The 23,994-nt window shown below is 37.2% G+C and overlaps 1 pseudogene; it reads right to left on the bottom strand.

Annotated features, from left to right (window-relative positions):
- Positions 1–4,660: 4,660 nt before the first annotated feature.
- LOC127085655 (putative disease resistance RPP13-like protein 1) lies at positions 4,661–23,767 on the bottom strand (annotated as a pseudogene).
- Between the last annotated feature and the right edge of the window lie 227 nt (positions 23,768–23,994).

Below are 23,994 nucleotides of genomic sequence, written 5' to 3' on the forward strand. Positions count from 1 at the left end.
AAGGCGTCACCCATGTTTAGAACTTTTTTTAAAGACCATGACATGTATATCTTAATTAAGAGTGTACATGAGTTAGGTCAACCTACAAAACTCTATCAAATTCACCCAATAAAATCCAAAAAAAGTGGGTTGTGTCGGATAATTAGATGAATATATGTTTAAAAACTAAAAAACCCATGACAAAAATCAGGTTTCGAGTAAAATTAGACTAAAACCCAAAAAATCAACTGACCCGCTAATCAAACATTTATTATTAAAATTTTAATTATTTTGATGAATATTAACTTATTTGTTGCAATTTTATTCTCTTAACATTTACTAGTAAACCATGACTTTAACTAATTTTGAATGTTTCATTCATTGGTTATTTTGATGTTAATATAATTTTATATCATGCAACTTTAGTTTGTTGCTAGTATTTTATGATAATTTTTAGGCATAATTAGTCACCAAGTCCTTTAAATTAATTTAATGTTTCACTTTAGTTCCTTAACCAAAAAATATTACACTTTAGTCCCTTAAAATTAGTTCCATTAGCATTATTTGTCCCTTCCATTACTTTTTCTGAAAAAACGTTAAATGTTGCCAACCTGGCATGATAACTCGGCAAAATCAAGAAATTTTTCATTATTTCTTTATTATGATCATCTTTAACATAAATGATGAGGTTTTTCATTATTTCTCTATCAAAATATCTTTCATAATTAAATTTTACCATTACTTATCAATTTATTATTAATCCCAGCCCATAATTATTTTTTTATGAAATTTGATTTGGTCACATTATTAGATTTTCTTCAATCCATAATATTTCTTAATAATTTTTTTCATCCATCAAAATCATCTATTGTTTTCCATCAATCAAGAACCACAATAAATCTATAATAAATCAAAAATTTATTATTTTTCTTCATAAACTCCTAGAATAAAAAACTCAGATACATCTTTCTTTCACGCGTTTTAAAAGAAGGAAAAAAATAGCAAAACCTCTCTTCCACACTTAGACAACCACCACCCTCAAATCCCTCCGGTCACTTTCACATAAATCAGTCCTTCCTTTTTCCTCAACCCAAAAACTTTTCACCTCGAAATCCATACATAACAACACTAAACACAACAATAACTGATCAACAGACAACAAAAAGCAACATTAGAGAACAAAAAGCGACACCATTATCAGACTAACATCATACAAGCTTCAAGTTTCACTACCACCATACCAAATCACAACTCAAAAAATGACAACTCACAAATCTGAAAAGAAACGAAGAAGAAAAAGAAGAGGAGAAGATTTTTTTTTCTAGATTCGGTAATCACTTTCAACGCCTTCTTTGCCACGTGAAACCGTACCAACGTTGGAAATAGAGATTCACCCTTATCGTGCGTTTTTTGGCCGCCCTCAACACCTCTCAGTCGCGTCTTAGTCTTCTTCGTGCTCCACGTACAATACTCACATCATTTCACATTTCAACAGTTGTTCTGTTTTTGTAAAAATAAAAAATAAAAAATAACAGTAGGACTGTTGTACTATGCTGGGGGAGAAAAGAAGAAAGAAGGAGAAAGAGAAAGAAAGTGACGGCTACAAGTTTCTTTAGAGGGTAATTACGGTTTGTTTCAAATAATGAATAGAAATGAAAATAAGTGCAGAAAATATGAAATATATTAAAAATAAAAATAAGTGAATTAATAAAATTAAAAAATGGCAAACAAAAAATCATGTTAGATTTTTAAAAAACAATAGTAGTGCCACGCAGACAAGTTAACGTTTTTTTTTAAATAAAAATTAATGGAAGGGACTGCTTATGCTACAACACGGTTTTAAAGGATTAGATTGTAACATTTTTTAATTAAATGACCAAAGAAAAACAATAAATTAAGTTAAGAGATAAAAGATGAATTAAGCCTAATTTTTATTAGTTAATGTTATCATTTATTATTTTTATGATGCTAAAAGATATTAAAAATATATCTAAATTTTTTTTAAGGATATAAAAATATTTTTATGAAAAAGTATGATGACTCATCATTTAATCATTTAATATTAAAAAAAAAATAGAAAATTTATTTGGACAATCCACTACCAAATCTAAGTCTAAAATTAGTGAGTTTATCTAAACCGGTCCATTAGTGTAACATGTGGTAATTTTACATCAACCAAACCAAAATGCCCCATATATATTAGATATTTAGTTTGGTCAAACCTAATCCAAACTGACCCACATTCACTTTAGGATGGACATTGATAAATTCTTGCGAGATATGGAACTTTTCAAAGACTCGGTTGGAGATTGTTGAACATAAAAAATAAAATAAAAACATTTGTGTCTGAAACGCTGAGAGATAACTCTAAGATTCAATTATCCCATCATAAGAGTCGGATATAAGACTCCCAAATATGATGCCATATAGAAACTCATAGGATATTTTCTTAGAATGTTAGAAAATCTTAGGTGCCAGGACCAATGGATTCTCTCCATCTGATATTGTTTGGTATGAGATCAACCTACTACCTCACCTCCTTATCTCTAACCTCCGTACTTCCACCTCAACTTAGTTTTTTTGGACATCATTTTCTTATTAATAACCTTTTTTTTCCTTCATTTTGTTGTTGTTGCTTCACATTTTTCTATTGGAACTCTTGCATCACCTCTAAAAGTTTATTGCTTCACATTTTTCTATTGAAACTCTTGCATCACCTCTAAAAGTTGAGCCAGTTGTGAGTTAAAATTCTCATCTAGTGTCGAATCATATGAGGTTTAAGTTGGTCTATGTGGTACATAACAGTGACTTGGTTGAAAATTGAGTTAGATTGTTGAAAATTTTGTGTTGCTCCACGGTAATGTCAATGTTCTCATATGTAAATAAGCATGACTTGAACAATCAAACTGGTATTCAGGTAGGATCTACTTAATTAAGTTGAAATATTATGAGTTTTTTGGTCTTCCATCTCCATTCACAATCTAACAAACAAACGTTGACCGAAACGTCTGTTCTTCGTCGAGCTGACCAATACTAGTCTTAATATGAATTTCTTTTTACCTATAAATCATTAAAACATATGAAAATTTGAAAATGATGTTATATTAAGTAACAAAGAAAAAAAATGATCTTATAATTAAATTTAGAATGACGGTAAAATTTAGCTCTTAAATTATTTTTAAATTCTCCATTTTATATCCAAATCATATATTTGATTATATCAGTATTAATTTGAAACGAGTCCTCACTCAATTAATTAGCAAAATGATGATAATACACATGCCTAACTTCATTTTGTAGAACGGAATGAATGAGAATGACATATTTGATGCCTAGAAAACTTTCATTTAGCATTACCTTGTACTTGAAGCAATGACTAAGTGGACCCAATACCCAAAAAAAAACAAAATAATAAATATCTAGAGTTGAACAAAAGTGCATAACCCATCACAGTGAATATCCAGCCATCATCCCGCCAACAAAATCAAGCAAATCGATATTGAGGAAAATCCAAATTATTTTGAAAGAAGTCTATTCTAATGAAATGAGGAATTTCAATCCACCAAATAATGTCCAATAACTCATGACTATGATTAACAAGTCTATCCGCACAATTATTTTTTCTCTATTAATATGAGTGAGATACTTTTAAGACTACGCAAATGCTTTCGGTTATCCTATATGTTATGGAGTTCCCAAGACATTAAGATTTCATTCTTGATGCACTGGAGATGTAGAGCGGCCTAGAAGTCTGATTTTATCCATATTTTGGACCATTGTTTAACCACTGCAAGCTCTAACGCTACCATAATAGAGAGGAGATTTGCCTCAGAAATTGTCTGTGGGCAAAAGTTCGCCCAAAAAGCGCCCATAAATTCTCTCTGATGGTCCCTTGCAATGGCGCCCCCTACAGCTAAGTTATCTCTAACGAAACCATTCGTGTTGATTTTCGTCCAACCCCGATTTGGTTGTTGCCAAATAATTGTAATAATTTTCGAAGCCCTTCTATATTTTCTGCAATCTGTCCAATATGTTCCGCTCTAAAGTGCGATGCGCAAACCATCCCAGTGAAATGGAGGAGCCCTTCTATATTGCCGTGTTTTTAATCCAAACTTATTGATTAATTAACACTGGAACTCTGCCTTTGTCTTGGTTTCAAAGCTGTTTTTGTTTCTTGCCATTCATCATCAACAAAGTTTTTGCAAATTTTTTAATGGAAAGTGATTATTCAATGAGTGAATGGAAGTTGGATTCCATTGAAGAGTATCTAAACTATACCATGAGTGCGTTGGAGCTTTTGAATTCCATTTCTTCTTCTCTTTCTCATCTTGGCCAAGCTATGCTTTCTCTAACTCATTATTTGAATTTAACTTTGATGGAAAAGGAAAAGTCACATTCTTTGGCTAGAATGTATTTGAAAGCAATTCAACCATCAGAATGTTTTGGTAGATATCTTGCTAATGAGGGTGTAAAGGAAATGAAGAGATGAATAATGGTGTTGTCACCTTGTTGTTGCTGATAAAGTAAGACATAATGCAGCCAAAGATTTGCAGAGAGAGTTGTGTGAGTTACAAAAGCTCTTTGATAATTTTATTTAATGATGTAATGAGTCATAGAACTAAATTAGTTAATGGCATCTTTTTGTATTGTTTCTTAAATTGTATATAATCATGTAGTCATGTTAAAAACAACACTCACTCACTGTAGTAATGGTTCAAAAGATACATTCAATAATATACAAACACATGGTTATTATTGCACATGATTAAGATAGAAAGAGTACATAAGATAAAACTAAGCACTGCATTCAGCATGGAACTAAGCACTGCATTCAGCATGGAGCCATCCATATCTTTCATTATCCATTATCTACCTTCGATCATAAATCATTCACCCAATGACACATTATTTTCTTTGACATCAAAATACAGTTTTCTTTGGATATCCATATACACCCTTTTAGGACGTCTAGTGAAAAGTCCGCATTTCTACCTAGAGTTGTTTGAATCGTACCCAGATATTTAATTCCTTCTTTTTTGGCTAAATATCAGATAGTGGCAACCATGTTGTTCCACGTATCGTTTAACGTCGTTTCCCTCTATGGTACAAATTCCATTTTTCTTATTGATTCTGATACACTTTCACCTTTCGGTTTCAAACTACACTTATTTAGTCACTTACTACCAAATCATCAATTCTGTGACTTTGAACACTTCATTCCGTTCATCTCCATGATGCACCCGTATTCTACCTTGATAGAAAGAGTACATTAAGATAAAACTAAGCACTGCATTCATCAGAAAATGTAGCAGTGTTGGAGAAGAGAACACACAATAACCTTCTCAAGCAACCAAATTCAGCTCTCCTTTTCATCTTAGTCTTTTAGCAATCAATGTCAGCCACAACAACAGAGTATACACCTTACCGAATTACCGAATTACCTGTGTTGTAAATATTAGATTGTAAATAGTAATTATTTCTATTAGTAATGAGGCCCATTAGTCAAAGCCCATTAGGTTTTCTATTCTTTCTTATTTAAAGCATGTAGATGTAACATGTAAGTATCACTTTTTAATATATCAGTAAAATATTTTACAACATGGTATCAAGAGCTCCCGATTTTGGGGGATTCGCTTCCGCCTAAACCCTAGCCGCCTTGTAGCGGAGTTTTTTTTACTGCAGTTTGCAGTTCACTCATCTTTGAAACCCTAACCCATCCTGTTTCTTGGTTTGTTTTCTCTCGATTGTCCTTTCAATGGCTGAGATTATTAACGATCAACCACCTCCACCTCCACCTCTACATGTCCAGGATACTGAAAGCTTTGAAAAGAGGGGAACTGATCTTTCCTCCTTCAGTCAGAATGATGTGGAACGGTTGAAGTCTATGCTTGACTCCATGAGTAAGCCTTCTGGTTCTGGGTCTCTAGCAGTTACTGGTAAGAGTTTGTGTTCCCGATCTCTTACTGTTTGTGGTAATATTCCTAAGAATGCGTGGATTCTTGACTCTGGTGCTACTAATCATATGACATTTGATTCCACATTATTATGCTCTTATACCACACCTTCGAGTATTCCTTATATCACTGTTGCTGATGGCTCTCATGCTTGTGTTGTTGGCACTGTAAATATTGACTTGCAACCTCCATTCCAGTTGCAATCTGTGCTTCATGTTCCCACACTTTCCCACAATTTAATTTCCATCCATAAGCTTACCCGTGATCTGAATTGTAAAGTAATTTTTTCTATGTCCTATTGTGTTTTTCAGGACCTTACCACGGGGCAGACAATTGGAATTGCTAAGGAAAAGGAAGGGTTATACTACTTCTCTGATGACCATCCAAAGGTGTTGTTGTAAGAACAAAAATTGTTCTACAACAGATTCCATGATTTTGATGATAACAAAGGATGAAACCAAAAATGAGACCCTAACGAAAAGTTTCTAAGTGTGCAGGGTTCTAAGGAAAGAAGGAAGAGATCTGATGACGTCATCAGATACAGAATCATATCAGATACAAATTATCAGAAGATCAAGAAGCATCTGAAGTAGAAACACGCTCAAGAAGTTCTAACTCTGAGCAAATCAGCAGAATATCAGAAGCATCTAAAGAAGAAGTGCACTCTAGAAGTTCTGACTCTGAATAACGGTATATCATTCCAGAAGCTCTCAACGTCATCTGAAGACATCATCAGAACTCCTTAAGATAAACATCAGAAGCTCCGAATCAACACAGCAAGATTCCAAGATTCCCAGAGTCACGCAGACTTTGATAGTGGGTTTCCTAATTCAGAAAGAGTAACGTTAACTTCAAATTCAAATGGAAAGGAACTATATTTGGAAAGAAGTTATTCGGGGAGACAAAGTTGTTTTGGCAAGAAACAACAGAAGTTATGGCATTAATTCCTATTCAAGACAAATTATCTGCCATCAAATTCAACGGTCCTTTCACTCCTATATAAAGGACAGCTATCAACACTGAGAGGCGCGCAAGCATATACTGAAACATTCTCTCTCTCTCTCTCTCTCTCTCTCTCTCAATATTTCACAAAGATTTTGCTTAGAACGTGAAACACTCTTTTGTTCTTACTATTGTAATATTTGCTTATCTTAGAAGCACTCTAGATTACATAGTCCTTTATCTATTGTTTTATTTCCTCAAGTGACTCTGCGTAGTCTGTATACTTGAGAGGACTAAGAGATCTTTCTCTTAGACGTTGGTTGTAAACTATCTTTCAAGATTAGTGGATTAAGTCCTTGTTGAAGGCGAAATCACCTTGGCCGGGTGGACTGGAGTAGCTTTGTGTTATAAGCGAACCAATATAAATTCCTTGTGTGGTCTTTATTTTGAAAAAGCGCTTATTTTCCAAAACAATTCAAAACCCCCCCCCCCCCCCCATTTCTTGTTTTTCTCACCTTCAATTGGTATCAGAGCTTCGGCTCTATTATTGATTTTCTAATCAAACACTTAACAGTGTAGAGAGATCCAGAACGAGAAAAACTATGGCCCACACAAATGAAAGAGACAGTTACAATGCTAAGCCTCCTGTCTTTGATGGAGAGAAATTCGACTACTGGAAAGATAGAATTGAAAGTTTCTTTTTGGGTTATGATGCTGACCTCTGGGACATTGTCACAGATGGATACACACCTCCAGTCTCAGAAAATGGAGTTGAAGTTCCCAGAAGCAAGATGTCAGAAGATCAGAAGCGTGTCTTCAAAAATCATCACAAGGCCAGAACCATACTTCTCAATGCTATATCTTACAACGAGTATGAAAAGATCACCAACAGAGAAACAGCAAAAGATATCCTTGACTCTCTGAGGATGACTCATGAAGGAAACTCTCAGGTCAAAGAGACAAAGGCTCTGGCGCTTATCCAGAAATATGAAGCTTTCAAAATGGAGGATGACGAAGCCATAAAGGTAATGTTCTCTAGATTTCAAACTCTAATTGCAGGTCTCAAAGTTCTAGACAAAGGTTACACGACTGCAGACCACGTCAAAAAGATAGTCAGAAGTTTGCCAAAGAAGTGGAGACCCATGGTTACTGCCTTAAAGCTGTCAAAGGATCTGAACAGTATCAGTCTTGAAGAACTTGTCAGTTCCCTCAGAAGCCATGAGATAGAACTAGAGGAAGATGAGCCTCAGAAAAAGAACAAGTCCGTAGCATTAAAGTCCAGATCTGAAAGACGCAAATCTGACAGAACCAAAGCTTTCCAGGTAGAAATTGAAGATGCTGATGACTCTGAACCAGAAGATTCTGATGATGAAGAAGAATTGTCCCTCCTGACCAGAAGAGTTAAACAACTCTGGAAAAAGAGGAACAACAACTTCAGAAGACCAAGACCCAGAGGGGATCGGTCAGAATCAACATCAAAAGGTAAAACTAACAAAGATATTACTTGTTATGAGTGTAAAGAAACAGGTCACTACAGGAATGAATGCCCCAAGCTAAAGAAAGACAATTCTAGAAAAGAAAGCTTCAATAAAAATACCTTCAGGACAAAGAAAGGACTAATGGCTACCTGGGATGATAGTGAATCTGGCTCATCAGAATCTGACTCTGATGAACAGGCCAATGTGGCATTTATGGCTACCACATCCAGAAGCAGCTCAGATGAAGAATCTGAAGAGGTATTTTCTGAACTCTCTCGATCTGATCTAGAATCATGCTTGTTAGAAACTCTTAGCTCATATCAGAAATTAAAACAAAAGTTTAAAAATATAAAAGGCTGTCTTGAAGCAAAATTTGAAGAATGTGGCAAACTTGAGATGACAATTCTAAAACGAGAGGGTGAAATTAGATCCTTAACATTACAAAGAGATGCAGCAAATAAAAATCGTTTAGAACTGGAAGAAGTGTTATCTCAAGCTCCACAGACTTCAAATACAATAATTTATAAATACGAAGAAGCCTTTCAAGAATTTCTGAAAAATGGGATAGGTAGGAGTGTCATGGCATCCATGATTTATGGAGTCAGTCATAACAATAAAAAGGGAATTGGGTATGATCCTAAGGAAGATAAAACTTCTACTGGTGACCAACTTAAATCTCCGTTTTCATATCACTATACGCACACACAAGAACAAAAATTTGAAAATGCTAGAAAACCCAAAGTTATAAGAAACTCTGGGAAAACTAATCAGAAAGGACCTAAGAAACTCTGGGTACCAAAAGATAAGATTGTTTATGTTGCAGATATCCTATGCAGCAAAGTTCAGACACCAGTCATGGTACCTGGACTCTGGATGCTCGCGACAGATGACGGGAAGAAAGTCTATGTTCCAAAGCCTGGAACTTAAAGACGCTGGATTCGTAGGCTTCAGAGGAGATCAGAAAGGAAGGATCAGAGGCTCCGGAACTATTGGTAATGATACTCTTCCCTCTATATCTGATGTTCTTTACGTAGAAGGGTTAATGCATAAGTTGTTATCCATAAGTCAATTAAGTGATAACAGTTATGACGTGATCTTTAATCAAAAAACATGTAAAGCCATAAATCAAAACAATGGTTCAGTCCTATTCACAGGCAAGAGGAAAAATAATATTTATAAAATTAATCTTTCTGATTTAAAAGAACAAAATGTTAAATGTCTGATGTCTGTTCACGAAGAGCAATGGGTATGGCATAGACGCTTGGGCCACATTAGCATGAGAAAACTATCTCAGCTAAATAAACTCGAGTTAGTCAGAGGCCTACCTAAACTGAAGTTTTCTTCAGATGCTCTATGTGAAGCATGTCAGAAAGGAAAATTTTCAAAAACATCTTTTAAAAAGAAAACTATTGTTACTACCTCTAAGCCTCTGGAACTTCTCCACATTGACTTATTTGGTCCTGTGAAAACAGCATCAGTCAATGGAAAGAAGTATGGACTAGTCATTGTTGATGATTACAGTCGCTGGACATGGGTGAAATTCCTAAAGCACAAGAGTGAATCTCACTCTGTATTCACTAGTTTCTGCTCCAAAGTGCAAAAAGAATTTGACTCTAAGATTATTAGAGTCAGAAGTGATCATGGTGGGGAATTTGAAAATAAATCCTTTGAGGAATTATTTGACTCTAATGGAATATCCCATGATTTCTCCTGCCCTAGAACTCCACAACAAAATGGAGTTGTAGAGAGGAAGAATAGGACACTCCAAGAGATGGCCAGAACCATGATCAATGAAACTAATGTGGCAAAGCACTTTTGGGCAGAAGCTGTAAATACAGCGTGTTACATTCAGAATAGAATCTCAATAAGACCTATTCTGGAAAAGACTCCCTATGAACTGTGTAAAGGAAGAAAACCAAACATTTCATATTTTCATCCTTTTGGATGTTCTTGCTTTATTTTAAACACTAAAGAACATCTGAACAAGTTTGATTCCAAAGCACAGAAAGGTATTATGTTAGGATACTCAGAACGCTCTAAAGGCTACAGAGTATACAACACAGAAACCAAAATTGTGGAAGAATCAATTCATGTTAGATTTGATGATAAGCTTGACCCTGAAAAGTCAAAGCTAGTTGAGAATTTTGCAGATTTAGAAATCACTCTTGCAGGATCTGATAAAGCTCCAGAAGCAACTACAACTCATAACTCTGAGGAAATTATTTCCCCAGTAATCCCAAAGAAAGCTAAAAGTCGTATCAACGTATCTGAAGAATTGATTCTGGGCAACAAGGACGAACCTGTCAGAACAAGATCTACCTTCAGAACCTCTGAAGATACTCCTCTGGGACTAGTGTCTCTGATCGAGCCTACGTCCTGTGATGAAGCACTTCAAGATAACGACTGGGTTTCAGCCATGCAAGAAGAATTAGATCAGTTCACAAAGAATGATGTCTGGGATCTTGTTCCTAAGCCCAGAGGCACTCACGTTATAGGAACCAGATGGGTATTCAGAAACAAGCTGAATGAGAAAGGAGAAGTCGTAAGAAACAAAGCTCGACTGGTAGCTCAAGGTTACAGTCAACAAGAAGGTATTGACTATAATGAAACCTTTGCTCCAGTCGCAAGGTTAGAATCTATTCGTCTTCTTGTATCTTTTGCCATTAATCATTCTATTAAATTATATCAAATGGATGTCAAGAGTGCATTCCTTAATGGTTATATATCAGAAGAAGTGTATGTCAACCAACCTCCAGGTTTTGAAAATCCAAAATTTCTAGAACATGTTTTTAAACTTAAAAAATCTTTATATGGACTTAAACAAGCTCCCAGAGTTTGGTATGAACGTTTAAGTAACTTTCTTCTGGAACACAATTTTATCAGAGGGAAAGTTGACTCCACACTCTTCTGTAAGAACCTTAACAATGATCTCATGATATGCCAGATTTACGTTGATGACATTATTTTTGGTTCTGCTAACGCCTCTATTTGTCAAGAATTTTCTGAGTTAATGCAGGTAGAATTTGAAATGAGCTTAATGCAAGAACTAAAGTTCTTTCTAGGAATTCAAATTAATCAAACTTCAGAAGTCACATATGTTCATCAAAGAAAATACATTAAAGATGTTCTGAAGAAATTTGACATGGCTGAATGCAACTCTGCAAAGACTCCTATGCATCCAACATGCATTCTTGAAAAGGAAGAAGCAAGTAAAAAGGTTTGTCAGAAGCTCTATCGTGGTATGATAGGCTCTCTTCTCTATCTGACTGCTACTCGACCTGATATTCTCTTCAGTGTCTGTCTTTGTGCCAGATTCCAATCAGATCCTAGAGAAACTCACTTAACAGTAGTTAAGAGAATTCTCAAATATCTGAAAGGAACTCCTAACCTGGGCCTGATGTATGAGAAAACATCAGAGTATAGACTTTCGGGTTACTGTGATGCAGATTATGCAGGAGATAGACTGGAACGAAAAAGCACATCTGGAAATTGCCAGCTCCTAGGAAACAATCTGATATCCTGGGCCAGCAAGAGACAGTCAACTATCGCTTTATCTACTGCAGAAGCAGAATACATCTCAGCATCACTGTGCACAACTCAGATGCTCTGGATGAAGAATTAGTTAGAAGATTTGCAAATCTTCGAGAGTAACATTCCTATCACTCCAGAGCTAAGCACATTGAAATAAAACATCATTTTATCAGAGATTATGTTCAGAAAGGGATAGTAACATTGAAGTTCATTGATACAGATCATCAATGGGCAGATATCTTTACTAAGCCCTTGGCTGAAGATAGATTTCTTTTTATCTTAGAAAATCTGAACATTCAAAATTGCCCTGAATAAATTGTGCCTCTGAGAATGTAAAATGAGACTCTGACATAAACAAATGTACCTCTGCCTCTGACTCTGATACTTCTACCTAGTTAAGAAGATATCTGAGTTAGAAATCTCCAGGAACCAATCCTTTGGTATTCCTGAAGATCAGACACATCAAACCACGTGGAGCACTTAGCGTCTAACCCTAGAACTTCTAGACAGCTGTCCAGAAGAAAATCAAAGGGCAAACGCTTAAGATCTCCTCGAGCAGTGTGCATACTGTTGGGATTAGACATTCATTAATGAGCCTTAATCATTTCTCCCCCAAGCGTGCTAACTTGATTTCTGTGCTAACGCTGAATTGTGTGTCGTTTTGCATGTGTTTTTTGTTTAGGGTATTTAACCACTCCTCTCACATTTCACACACTTATCACTCTCACTCACTCTCAAACTTTCTCTGAAGCATTTCTGCAAGCAGTTCATCTTCAACTCATCTTCATCAACTATGGATGCTCAACAACAACAAGTTTTCAACTTTTCTTAACAAATGGAATCCAGCACTACAGCCCAAAGTTCAAGCATTCCCACTCCAACAGTTACAGGCGTATCCATTACTCCAGTGTACAAGGAACCCCATGTTCTTGATCGTGAGCCTCATATCAACCTAGCAACTCCCTTTGAGGGACTGGAAGTTTTATGTGAATCACTGGTAGACTTCAACAACATGAAGAGAAACGGAGTAGATCTTACTGAAGAACTCCGTCAACAAGGTTGGGAAAACTACTTTCAAAGACTCTATGGCCCTGTTTACCCAAATCTCATCAAGGAATTCTGGAGATTTGCTGACGCTGATGATCATTTCATCGTCTCCTACGTGTTGGGGGTCAAGATAGTGATCACTGAAAAATCAATTGCTTCACTACTGAACATGGAGAAAACTGGAGGAAGAAGAATTTACGACATCAACCCTAGGTCAAGGTACATTGCTCAGGTAATCAATCCCACCATCTTCAAACTCAACACTGAAGGCAATCCATCAAAGAACAAAGAACTTCATCAAAACCTTAGAGTATGGCTCAAGATCATTCTGGGAACCATTCATCACCGCCCAGCATCGAACTCCTCTGACTACATCAATACAGATCAGAAGTGTATTCTGTATTGCATTCACAAGGGTTTGAAGCTCTGCCTCCCAGCACTACTCTTCAGATATCTCAGAGACTCTGTACGGGAGACCAGAAACAACATGAAACCCAGAACCTACATCCCTCTGGGAAGACTTCTGTCTGATGTTTTCATCGAAAATGGGCTTGTAGATCATCTGGAGAAGAACAAGCTTATGGAAGATCTGGCGATAGATACTGGAAGGCCTCTGAACTCCAGAAACCTGAAGAGTATGGGGATTCTGAAGAAGATTCAATTCAAACCCACGCTGGACACATCTTGGGACGCCTTGAAAGATCAGAGGAAGCTGCCACATGGTCTTGCAAGGTTCTACAAGAATGAACCCAGAGAAGCAATCCTTCACTATATGCAGCGTCTGAAGGATGAAGGAGTTGACATCTCTGACTTTAGACTGGACGATTGTCTAGATTCAGAAGAAGACTTCGTCAAGTTCAAAAGAGGTCCCTCTAAAAAGAAGTCTTCAAAGGTAAAGAAAGCAAGGCTAGGAGAAACTTCTGAAACAAGATCTCCAGCGCCTCTGCAAGTAACTACTGGTAAGTCTGCTCCCTCTATTCCCTCTGAACCTCCTGTGGCTTCCTCTAATCCTCTCCCACCACCTATTTACACATCCTTTGAAACCCCACCTTCCACAACCAGAACCTCACAACCTCTACCCAAATTTAATCTTGCCCATACATCACTACCTCTATCCGAAGCTGAAGAACTCAATCAAACCACCTCTTCATCTTCAAACCCAGAATCACCCCCTTACCTTATCCTCTCCTCTGACCCAGAACCTTCTGACCCCGCTTCTCCCACTTTAGCCCACCTTTTCTCTCTAAACCAAAACTCACAACAACCACAACAACCTCCACCTGAACCTGAAGTCACCTCACCACCCCCAGAACAAACAACCAACAACCCTTCTGAAGCTCAACCCTCTGACATCACCCCCTAAAACACTTCCGCTGAACCTGAACCTCTAACACTAAACTTAAGCCCTCCTAACTATCCACCCCAAACATCTGAACCTGAACATTCCCTGCCTACCCTTGAGGAAGCCATAATGTTGTTCGCAGGGGCTTCAGTACAGAAGGTCAAGTCTCTGACCATTAACTCTGGCATCAGTGATGATCCTGACTCTGTAAGGACACACTGGAACAGAGTCATTGGCTGGATGACTTCTGAGGCCTTCAAGCTGAAGCACATCTCTGAGCAAGTCAGAAACGACTTCATCAGAGATGCTGAAGCAAGACTACAGGAGAGACTTGCCAGAGAAGCTGAAGAAGAAGCAAGGAGAAAAGAAGAAGAGAGAGCCAGACAAGAAGAAATCCAAAGGGCAAAGGAAGCTGAAGCCAAAGCTCTGGCTGATGCTGCTGCCGCTGCTGAAGCTGAAGCAAGGGCCGCTGCTGAAGCACAGAGTGCTCTGACTCAGGGTGAGTCCTCTACAGTTATCCCTATGGTTCTCCAGACGCTTGAAGAACTCAAGAAAGACCAGAAGGAACTCCGTGCCAGAATGGATAAACAAGACACCGTCAACGACAATATTCAGAACATGCTGGCTCAACTGCTTCAGAGAATGCCTCCGCCTCCCAACCCTTAGGCACTTAGGTTATTTTTTGCTTGTTGCTCTGTTTTATCTTGTTTCTGATGTTTGTTTGTTGCTTTGTTTTCTCTGTGTTCTGATGTTTTCTTACTATTGCCAATATATCTGTTGTTCTGCTATCTCTCTAAATATGGTTTGCTTTCATTATCTTTTTCTAAGTCTTTTTGATTCTGACAAAAAGGGGGAGAAATCAAATATAGCTATGATGAAATATTGCCTAATACCTTAAGCACTTTGCAACATATTTTTTTCTCAAAAATAAATTCATCTAACTTTGGACTTAAGAAACTGCAGAAAGTATCGAAACTTCATGGCTTGGAAGCTCTGGTAAGAACTTCTGAACTCCCTAGCCCGTCTCAGGGGGAGCTCCTGATCTGATAATTTTGCTTGTTTCATCTGCTATTTAAGTTTGTTTTGTCATCATCAAAAAGGGGGAGATTGTAAGAACAAAAATTGTTCTACAACATATTCCATGATTTTGATGATAACAAAGGATGAAACCAAAAATGACACCATAACGAAAAGTTTCTAAGTATGCAGGGTTCTAAGGAAAGAAGGAAGAGATCTGATGACGTCATCAGATACAGAATCATATCAGATACAAATTATTAGAAGATCAAGAAGCATCTGAAGTAGAAACACGCTCAAGAAGTTCTAACTCTGAGCAAATCAGCAGAATATCAGAAGCATCTAAAGAAGAAGTGCACTCTAGAAGTTCTGACTCTGAATAACGGTATATCATTCCAGAAGCTCTCAGCGTCATCTGAAGACATCATCAGAACTCCTTAAGATAAACATCAGAAGCTCCGAATCAACACAGCAAGATTCCAAGATTCCCAGAGTCACGCAGACTTTGATAGTGGGTTTCCTAATTCAGAAAGAGTAACGTTAACTTCAAATTCAAATGGAAAGGAACTATATTTGGAAAGAAGTTATTCGGGGAGACAAAGTTGTTTTGGCAAGAAACAACAAAAGTTATGGCATTAATTCCTATTCAAGACAAATTATCTGCCATCAAATTCAACGGTCCTTTCACTCCTATATAAAGGACAGCTATCAACATTGAGAGGCGCGCAAGCATATACTGAAACATTCTCTCTCTCTCTCTCTCTCTCTCTCTCTCAATATTTCACAAAGCTTTTGCTTAGAACGTGAAACACTCTTTTGTTCTTACTATTGTAATATTTGCTTATCTTAGAAGCACTCTAGATTACATAGTCCTTTATCTATTGATTTATTTCCTCAAGTGACTCTGCGCAGTCTGTATACTTGAGAGGACTAAGAGATTTTTCTCTTAGACGTTGGTTGTAAACTATCTTTCAAGATTAGTGGATTAAGTCCTTGTTGAAGGCGAAATCACCTTGGCCGGGTGGACTGGAGTAGCTTTGTGTTATAAGCGAACCAGTATAAATTCCTTGTGTGGTCTTTATTTTGAAAAATCGCTTATTTTCCAAAATAATTCAAACCCCCCCTTTCTTGTTTTTCTCACCTTCAGTTGTCCTCCTGTTTCCAGTCTCAGTCTTCCTCTTCAGCCTCACAAATTTGGCTTCAAGCATCTCGGTCATCCTCCATTTTATATAATTAAGTCTATGTTTCCGTCGTTGTTCTTACACCATTCTGTTGAGTCTTTTAAGTGTGATGTTTGTCAGTTGGCAAAACACAATCGTGTATCTTTTCCTTCCAGTTTTAATAAAAGTGATGAACCTTTTGATTTGATTCATTCTGATGTTTGGGGACCTGCCCCTACCTCTAATATTTTTGGTGCAAAATGGTTTGTCTCATTTATTGATGATTGTACTCGGGTAACTTGGATTTTCTTGATGAATACCAAATCCAAAGTACCAAAAATATTTATCCAATTTTATAATATGGTACAAACGCAATTTGGGAAAGGCATAAAAAGAATTCGTTCTGACAATGGTAAAGAATATGTCAATCATACCTTTTCCAACTTCACTAGTAAACATGGCATTCTCCATGAATTCACATGTGTTGACACCCCACAACAAAACGGTGTCGCAGAAAGAAAAAATCGTCATTTACTTGAAGTTGCTAGATCTCTCCTTTTTCAAATGTCTGTTCCTACCTCTTATTGGGGTGAGGCAATTCTTACTGCTGCCTATCTGATTAACCGGGTCCCATCTCGAGTGTTAGGTAATAAAAGTCCTGCCCAATTTATGCTTTCACGTTTTCCATCTGTTCCTATCTTACACACTCTTGAGTCTCACATTTTTGGTTGTGTTGCTTTTGTTCATGTTCACAAACAATATCGCAACAAATTGGATCCTCGTGCTGTCAGATGTATCTTTCTGGGTTATGCACCCAACAAAAGAGGGTACAAATGTTATCATCCTCCGAGTCGAAAATTCTTTGTCTCCAAAGATGTCACCTTTCATGAAAATGTGTCATATTTCACTTGTTCTCAGTCTCAGGGGGAGAACATAAGTGACTTAGAGTCAGAGTCAGAGTCTGAGTCCGAGTTTCTGATCCTTGGTCCTAGCCTCCCTAGAACACCTATCAATGTTCCCTTTGTTGAACCCGAGTTGTCACCTAGTTTGAGTTTGAGTCCTAGTTTAACACCTGAATCTGAGCCAGTAAGTGTTCCTGGTCCTTCAAGGCCTTCTGTTTTACAGGAATCAGCACCTCCAGCACCAACTCTAGTGTATCAGAGAAGAAGTAAACCTGACCTTCTCCAGAAACAAATTCAATCGCCTGAACCGGAGGTAAGTACTGAAAATGATTCCTCTAGTGATGATTGTGCCATTTCTGATACTTGTGACACTAATCCAGTTGATTTACCCATTGCTTTGAGGAAGGATAAAAGATCTTGTCCCTCCCTATATCGACACCCTATCTCTCAATATGTCTGCACTAAACATCTTTCCACACAATATCAAAGTTTTATTGCAGCTGTTGATTCTGTGAAAATCCCATCATCTGTTGAAGAAGCATTGCAAAATAGAAATTGGGTCCAAGCTATGGATGAGGAAATGAGAGCACTTGAAAAAAATGGTACTTGGGAGATTATTGAAAGGAAAAGAGACAAAAGTCCAGTTGGATGCAGATGGATCTATACTGTAAAGTACAAATCTGATGGTACACTTGATCGGTACAAAGCAAGACTAGTGGCAAAAGGTTATACTCAGACGTATGGTATTGATTATGAGGAGACATTTGCCCCAGTGGCAAAGATGAATACTGTTCGAATTTTACTATCTCTTGCTGCTTCATGTGGATGGGAATTGCAACAGTTTGATGTTAAAAATGCGTTCTTGCATGGAGACTTAGAGGAAGAAGTGTATATGGAGATTCCACCAGGTGTTGGCATAACAAATGGAGCTAACAAGGTGTGTAAATTGAAGAAAGCCTTATATGGACTAAAGCAGTCCCCTCGGGCATGGTTTGGAAGATTCACAAAGGCAATGATGTGTTTGGGCTATAAGCAAAGTCAAGGAGACCACACTTTATTTTTTAAACATTCACAAGGAGGAAAACTGACTGTACTTCTTGTTTAAGTTGATGATATTATTGTTACAGGAGATGATTTGATTGAGAGATATTTCCTCAAAGAGAAATTATCAGTAGAGTTTAAGATGAAAGACCTTCGGCAACTCAAGTATTTCTTGGGAATTAAGGTAGCCTACTCAAAGCAAGGCATCTTTATTTCTCAAAGGAAGTATGTGCTTGATCTTTTGCAGGAAACTGGCAAACTTGGATGCAAACCTGCAAGTGTTCCCATTGAACAAAATCACAGGATAAGCTTTGAGGAGGAAAGTGACAAAGTTGACAAGGGTCAATATCAGAGATTAGTGGGAAAATTGATTTACTTGGCACACACTAGACCATATTTGGCATATACAGTCAGTGTGGTGAGCCAATTCATGCATGATCCGAGGGTGAGACATTTGCAGGCTGTAGACCGCGTTCTACAATATCTTAAAGCAACTCCAGGGAGAGGACTTTTGTTTAAAATAGGTGGAAATCTAACTATGGAGACTTACACTGATGCGGATTATGCCGGATCAGTGAGTGACAGAAGATCTACGTCAGGCTATTGTACTTTTCTGTGTGGTAACCTTGTAGCTTGGAAGAGTAAGAAGCAAAATGTAGTTGCTCGATCAAGCGCCGAGGCAGAATTTAGAGCTATGACACTAGGAATTTGTGAGCTATTGTGGATGAAACAAATTCTAGAAGACTTGAAGATACAATGTGAAGGGCCTATGAAATTGTTTTGTGACAATAAATCGGCTATTAGTATTGCTCATAATCCTGTTCAGCATGACAGGACTAAACACATTGAGATTGACCGACATTTTATCAAAGAGAAGTTGGATAGTGGACTGATAACTACATCTTACGTTCCTTCCGGGAATCAGCTGACAGATGTGTTAACAAAAGGCTTACCAACAGAAAGATTCAGGCAACTTACTTGCAAGCTGGGAATGATAGATATCCATTCACCAGCTTGAGGGGGAGTGTTGTAAATATTAGATTGTAAATAGTAATTATTTCTATTAGTAATGAGGCCCATTAGTCAAAGCCCATTAGGTTTTCTATTCTCTCTTATTTAAAGCATGTAGATGTAACATGTAAGTATCACTTTTTAATATATCAGTAAAATATTTTACAACAACCTAGACTCTGGAAATGGCAGACAAATCTAGTTAATAATTTTCCTTAGTTTGATTAAAAACCTTTGCATGAAGAATTAAAAATCTCATTTGATTGCTATGGAACTTGACAATATTAATGAGCACAAGTATATACCTTATAACTAAATAATAATAATTTTACAAAAAACAAACAAGAAGTAACATTCATACCTGAAACATGATGGGAATTCTTCATTCTCTTGGCTTCTCAACGGTCATGGCTCATATTGTGAGTTGCTCATTTATTTCTATGGCCGGGATGTGAGCAATTTTGGACCAATATTCGTTCCGTTTATACCTTTCTTCTAACAATGGACAACCTCTAATGGTCAGTTTCTCAAGAAAGGTAGGGAGGCTGTCTTCTGGCAATGACTCTAGTCTTGGAAACTCCCAGAAAAAAAGTGTTTTCAGCGAGGAGGGAAAGGCTTTTTCTGACAATGACACAAGCTCTGGACAATCAATAAAGTAATGGCATTCTAGAGAGGAGAAGTGTCGAAGTCCATTTGCTTCTAAGGATTTCATTTCAAAGAGACTTTTGAATTCTAGAGACACAAGGGAAATGGGCAACAACGGCTCCTTGAGCAACATCTTAACAATGTCATCACCTCTGATATCCATTGAACGAACACGAGTAAGGCCTTGGAGACCCCACTCTGTTACTGGCTTTGTTATCCTCACAGAATAAACAGTAATTGATTGTAAATTCGGAGGTAGGAAAGCTCCTTCACATAATGATAAATTCAAATTTGGAAGATTGCATAGAGTCATCAATTCAAGACCAGTGAGGGTGTCCATCCGTTGAGGTAATGATCTAAGTGCCTCGCAATAATTGACAATAAAAGATCGGAGGGTTGCTGGGCTATAAGAAGAAGTTTCTGAAATAAAAATAGATTCCAAACTCCTACATTTCCTGATGGAATGATCTTGGAGCAGAGGAAAACAATTCAATGGGAAGGAGGTAAGTGCACTGCAGCTCTTTTCTAATGTAAGAGTCACAAGTGATGTGTAATTTCTCCACGTTTCAGGAGGTAGGAATGTTAAATTCTCACATTCTGAAATACAAAGTGATTGCAAAGAAGTGGGTAAATCGTTTGTTGGAAACGCATTGAGAGAACTAATACCATAGAGACCCAAGCGTTGAAGAGAGGTGCTGTTTATAATCATTTTAGGTACAGATTTTAGCATATGACATCTCCATATGTCTATTGTTTGCAGCAGACATGGAGAATCACTCTCGAGCAATGAGTATTGGGTCCTTTCACTATTGTTTATTGAATCTGGATCTTCCACAATACAAATATTTTTTATTGAGGAGAGCCAATGTTGAGTAGGTGGTGTTGCCAAGAGATGATCACAACCACCTATTTCAATCTCTTCTATGGAAGGAAGATGACTAGGTAAAGGTCCCTTCAATTTGGGACACCATAATAACCTCAGAGTTTTCAGACGAGGAAAAGGAGATATGTTGTCTGGAAAAGGATGCCATTCCTTCCAATTTCCCATGGAAGAATATTCCAAATTCTAAAGGGATTGAAATGGTTGGAACGAAGAATTGGAACCTCCTGCTGCCATGCCATAGAACTGCGGCCCAATTGTCTCCAAAATTGTCATTCTACGAATTTGCAAGTCCTTGAGAGAAGGTAGCTGCCCTAGTGGTGGAAGTCTCGTGCAACTCACACAATTATCAATGCTGAGGGACACCATGTTAAAAAATGATGGATCTCCCAACCAACTAGGAAAATGTGTCCCACCATACAAGTCAATGCTTAATATCTTAAGGTTTGCAGATGGTTGTAACATATCAAGCACATTTCTTTCATTAAGTGTGTCATCAGTTTTCTTGCCCCACTGTGGCGCTAATTCCTCAATATGTTCTTTGCTCTTCAAGTTGGTATCACTTGCCTCCATGAAATCAATGACATTTTGAAGGTTCTTGATGAATAATTCTCCCCGTAGATTAGGAAACTTCCCAATCTCTCCAACAGTTGAACCAATATTTTTCTTGCCTACTACAAAAACATTTAGAGTTTGAAGGTTTTCTAGTTCAGAAATTTGCTTCGGCATCTCTATTATGCTTGTCCAATCAAGATAAAGATGACGCAAATTAATTAATTTACCAACATGTTCTGGCAATTCTGTGAGTTTTGAGCACTCAGATAAAATCAAGGTTTGCAAGTGGTAGAGGTTGCATATGGTGTCAGGCAAGCTTGTGATTTCAGTATGAGAGAGATCTAGATAGCGCAACTGCACTAAATTGCCAACTTTAACGGGTAGCGTGGTGATGTTTATATATTTTGACAACGATAACACACACAACCTTCCAAATGTGGGTAGCAAATAATTGACCACGTTTCTTGATAAATTATATTCTGCCCATCGAAATTCAATGGCAAGGAAGCTTCTCAAGCGTTTGAATTTGTCGAAAGTCTTAAACTTCTTGAAAACGTCGTATGTTTCTTTATTATATGACAAGTGACGAACATTTTCATAGCTCTTAGCGCCAAATTCATGTCTGTAACAACTTCTTCCAGATACAGCAGTAGCTAAATCATTAACAAGGTCATGCATGACAAATATTTGTTTTCCATAATCATCATGCAATTGTTGAATCAATGATCTGGATAACAATTCAGCAAAAAACTCATCACCTACTTCTTCCATGGTTTTTCTGTCTTGAGAATGATCAAGGAAGCCTTCTGCCATCCACAACAAAACCAATTGCTTCCTATCAAGTGGATAGTCCTTTGGAAAAATAGAGCAATAGGAAAAACATCTTTTCAATTGAGACGAAAGATATTGATAACTCAAGCGCAATGCAGGAAAAATATTATCATTCTGTAAGTTCCATATGTCGTTGTTTAGAACTTCAATCCACTCTTCAGTATCTACTTTCGAACGCAATAGTCCTCCAAGTGATTTTGCAGCGATTGGCAATCCACCACACTTTCTGGCAATCTTCCTGCCAATTGGTTCTAGCTTTCGGCGTTGAGTTTCAGAAAAGTCTCCACTTCCAAATGCATGTTTGGAGAGTAAAAACCAACCGTCTTCATGGGATAGAGGATCTAATGAAAAAATAGGAAATGTGCACGCAACATCTGCCACTTCTTTGTGGCGTGTTGTGATGATCATTCTGCTTCCATTTTTTCCATATATCAATGGAGATGCAAGTTCATCCCAATCAGAATAACTGGAATTCCATAAGTCATCCAACACAATGAAAAATTTTTTGTCCCTCAAATTTTTCTTTAACTCAACTCGAAGAATATCAAGATTACTGTCATTCCATGTTTTTGAAGTGACAGATTCAAGGAGAGCTTTGGTTACTCTAAAAACATCAAAATCCTCCGATACACAAGCCCATTCTTTGAGATCAAAGTGATGTTCAACTTTTTCATCATTGTAAGCAAGTTGTGCAAGTGTTGTTTTTCCAACACCTCCCATGCCTACAATTGCAACTACGCCCATATTGTTCTGGCTAGTATTGCTTTGTGATAGCAACATGTTCATTACTTTGTCTTTGTCATCTTTCCTACCAACCATGACAAATTCATTGAACATAGGAGTTGAAGGTGTTCTACGAGAAACTCCGACACTTTTAGTTTGCAAACTAATGATATCTTTATTTTCAGCAAAATGTTTGAGGTTTAAGCACATTTTTTTCATTTGGGAATTGATCTCTTCATAGTTATTTGTAGAAGGAGAAAAAAAGAAGTTCCAGACCTGTTTAGTTTTGCTTGCAACTTGCGTGTTCTCCATCTGGCATCGAAGGGAATCATAGCTAATATGGTTGAGCAAATCTTCAGCATCGTAGAGAGCATCTTTCAAGCCATCAAGCCATTGTTTGACAGAAGGAGTGTTGATCTCCTTCTCCTCTGCAACATCTAGCACAGGTTGAATAGTGAGTAGTGATTTTCCTAACTGTTCCAAGAGTGAGTCATCGAACTTGGTTTTCTTGAAGTAATCAAGAAACTCTTTGGAAGCAAGTTTCTCAACTAAGATTTGAACAGTTGCAGAGAGGAAAGCACTTCCAATCATAGTTGCAGCCGTTTTGTATTAGCAAAAGATTGAAGGAAATCAAGATCTGTATGAATTGATAGCAAAGAGTGGTATGTCAATGGTTTTCTTGAATGGTTGGCAGTGGTAATAGGAAAGCAAGAGATATATGTGATGTGAATACTGATTCAATAATTGATGCAAAGGAATGGTCATTGATATAAGTTATATATGGTCCACGTGGGTCCATGTAATAATGCGGTGAGAGGTGATTGTGAAAAATGAGCATTAAAGCTCCTAGCTGTAAATTTGATTTTTTTTTTATATTTGACCGTCAATGTATCTAGTACATCAAACGTACCAAAAAAGTCAAATTTATTTATAATAGTAACCGGAGGGTGGATGTT

This window comes from Lathyrus oleraceus, chromosome 5, assembly GCF_024323335.1.
Source record: "Lathyrus oleraceus cultivar Zhongwan6 chromosome 5, CAAS_Psat_ZW6_1.0, whole genome shotgun sequence".
NCBI lineage: Eukaryota > Viridiplantae > Streptophyta > Magnoliopsida > Fabales > Fabaceae > Lathyrus > Lathyrus oleraceus.